This window comes from Cyprinodon variegatus, unplaced genomic scaffold (genome assembly GCF_000732505.1).
Source record: "Cyprinodon variegatus isolate N-32 unplaced genomic scaffold, C_variegatus-1.0 Scaffold2604, whole genome shotgun sequence".
Classification (NCBI taxonomy): Eukaryota; Metazoa; Chordata; class Actinopteri; order Cyprinodontiformes; family Cyprinodontidae; genus Cyprinodon; species Cyprinodon variegatus.
The window spans coordinates 13,095-16,492 of record NW_015153057.1 but is presented as its reverse complement, the minus strand read 5'-3'; the positions used below and the strand labels follow the sequence as shown (position 1 = coordinate 16,492).

The 3,398-nt window shown below is 37.9% G+C and overlaps 1 pseudogene; it reads right to left on the bottom strand.

The window, feature by feature from the left end:
* Positions 1–1,965: 1,965 nt before the first annotated feature.
* LOC107080982 overlaps positions 1,966–3,398 on the bottom strand; it is a 3,402-nt pseudogene continuing 1,969 nt past the window's right edge.

Below are 3,398 nucleotides of genomic sequence, written 5' to 3'. Positions count from 1 at the left end.
GTGATGCCTGCAAATTACCGTGAACAGCCGTTAACCTGAACTTCCACGACAATCTACAGTGCCGCATACTGACGAAAATCACACTTTTCATGCAGTGGTAACTGCAAACAGTGGCAGCAATTTGCGAGCCAATATGGCTTCAATCACGTCACACCCAGTCCTCACCATCCACAGGCAAATGGCAAAGCTGAAAAGGGGGTGCACATCATCAAACAGATTCTAAAAAAAACCACAGGCAGCAAGTCAGATCCTTACTTAGCTCTTCTAAGTTACAGAGCTGCCCCACTTGAATGTGGTTTATTACTCACAACTCTTCCCTGTTAGACAGATATAAAGCACAACACAGGGATACAGACAAAATTGAAGAACATGAAATGGAAACAGAAACAATGCTTTGACAAGTCAACAAAATCTCTCAGTCCGATCACCAAGGATGATGTTGTACGAATCCAGAATCAAGATGGATGGAACAGGAAAGCAACTATATACTCCAGGAGGTTGGACCTAGATCTTATGAAGTGAAGACTGAGGAAGGACACGTGCTGAGGAGGAACCGCCGCAGCCTTCTGAAAACGAAAGAAACTTTCACAGACACAGAGATTGATGCTGACAATGATGGACATTTACAGGAGGATACAAGTAATGTTCAAGTGGACTTACCTGTCCTGAGAAGATCTGGACGCAAAAAAAAAAAAAAAAACCTGATAGGCTGGACTTGTAAGAGCCTGAAATGAATGTTGGTTTATTGCTTAAAAAGATTAAAAAAAAAAATAGAATAAGGAAGTTTGTGTTTCTTGTTTAAAAAAAAAGAAGGAAGCTTGTGTTTCTTGTTTAAAAATAAAAATTGTTGTTTAAAACTGTTCATGTGTTGATAAATGTACGTATCTATGTGTTGAGCAATGTTTAAAGTACGTTTCAGTATGTAAGATTGAATAAGTAAGTAATGTAAGCATTGAGTGTATGCTTTACAGAGTGTAGATGTACAGAAAGGGGGATGTGCTGATATGCAGAATGTATTCAATAGTAGTTCCAGATATTCCCACTAGATGGTTCTATTGAGTTATGAATACAGGGTCAATTAGAGCAGAGCGTAGAACAAGAGAGGTAAATAAAAGCAAGACTGTTATTAATGCTGGTCAAGAAGTTAATAAAAGTTGAGCACATGCTCACTGTGGATCCTACTCTGTTAAATGACTGAGTTCATAAACAACACACCTACAATGTAATTTTTATTTCTTGTTTTGTCTTTCACAGTTGAAGTGTACCTATGATGAAAATTACAGACCTCTCTCATTATTTTAAGTAGGAGAATTTGCACAAACATTGGCTGACTAAATACTAATACAGATAGGTAGGAAACATCTCTGTGAAGGTGCTCAATATAAGACTTATGAACCCTGACCTGCCAGGCCGCTTAGGAGAGCATTGATTAAAAAGTGGGTGTAGCAAAGTGAGGTGCAGTTGTATTAAAATTATTTGCCCCTTTCCTGGTTTTGTTTTTTATTCATGTTTGTCACACTTAATCACACAGAACAGTTTTCCTATTAAGATTTTTATTAAAGGAGAAAACAATTCTAATTCTTAAACCTTTTTTTAAACCACTGTATATATCACCCAAATGAACCAGACACAAATATCAATAAAAGCAGCTAAATATAAATAATTAAAGGGCTTAAAATCACTACTGTGTTTAAAATGTAATCTGTCCAAATAAAATTATCTGGGATTGAATGTGAATTAAAGGGATGGCATTAGGCGATGATAATCATTTAATATTTACATATATTGTGTTTCAAGATATTATGAAGAATCTGGATAGGGGAGATGCTGAGGGACAAACAGATCAACAAATGCAACACCTAAACTTCTTGTAATTAAAATCTAATAGTTGTGCTATTAGTTTTACTGTACAGTATTATTATCCGGGGGACAACCCATCCATCCTGTGTTCTCCTTTAGCTTCCATCATTTTTTCTGCTGTAGCTTTTTGGTTGAACAAGAGTTCCTGTGTTTAGTTGAAGGATTGGAGAAAATCTTCAGAGGATCTTTATTCTCTGTTAGAATGAACTCATCTTTGGATGATTTTAATCTATTGCAGATCTTCATCATGTTTCTCCATATAACTGACTGAGGAACAACTGCTGCCAATCACAGACCTGATCTCAGACTGTCTCACTGCTTTAGTCAGCCATTCAGCAACGTTGTTATGAGCTCGTTGGTTCCTAATCTCTGAAATGCTCCCATATTCTGAGGAAACTTCTCCGCTCACTGAAAAAGAAGAGAAAAAATATAGATGGAGTCAAGAGTTTGTAGAAACTCAGAGAGTAATTCTTCATAATTTTAAACTTACTATCTGGAATGGTTCTCTCATCCTTGTCCTCTGCCACCTCCATAGAGGGCACTGTTGGTTTCTCTGGTTCCTTTGCTAAAGCTTTCATCATTCTCTCCATCAGCTCCTGCTCCCGTCTGTTCCATTCCTCTTCCATCAGCATGCGTTGTTTTCCTTGCTGAGGTAGAGGCTTAAATTTCTTTCTTTTAACTTTAGTCGTGAAGCATCCTTTGTTTTGTTTTATCATGTTGATAATTTTTTGGAACAGCTCTTTGACTTGAACATCATCATAATCAAAGCTGTTGAGAACATGGTATCTGTTCCCACACTTCTCCAGAAGCTCCTGGAGCTCCTTGCCCTCTCTGACGATGTAGTTCTCTACAGGGAGGCCATTGAGCCAGTCTCCCATGGTAAACAGCACCATGCAGTGTCTCCACACTATCTCTGTTAATGGCATTAGGACCTCCACCAGAGCTTTGAGATCTTTCTCAGTGAAAGCTCTGAGGATTGGAACAACCAGGAGAAAAACATGAGGTCCAGGAGAAAACATGGAGAACATGGAACATGAGACTTTGATGGAGACATTTACTACATCAAAGTTTCCTTCATGTTTCTCACATGTTGCAGATGTTCTCTGATCTTCATAGCTCTGTAAAAAAGAAAAACATTTCTGGAAGTGCTGAACTCAGGTAAACATCCAGTCTGGATGTCAGAATGTACAAAATGTTTTTTCTTAATCATCATGATGGTTCACCTCTTCCAACCAAGCTCTATCAAAGGTTATGTTAAATTTATCCTTGAAAAGTCTCCGATTTCCTGCTGAACATATCTGTCCAACCAGAACAATCCTGATGTCAGTGACTGGATCTCTCTCAGCTGGAAAACAAACAGAAAAACCAAATAGTTTCTAATCCTGAAACATTAATGTTACAGGATTATATCATAAACTTTTATAAAACTTGTTTACCTTCATAAACCTCTTTCAGGACTCTTGACTGTCTCTCATTGATCTCCTTCAACCTTTTGGCTTCCTTGTCTGCAGCCTCCATCTTGGCTTCTATCTGTGCTG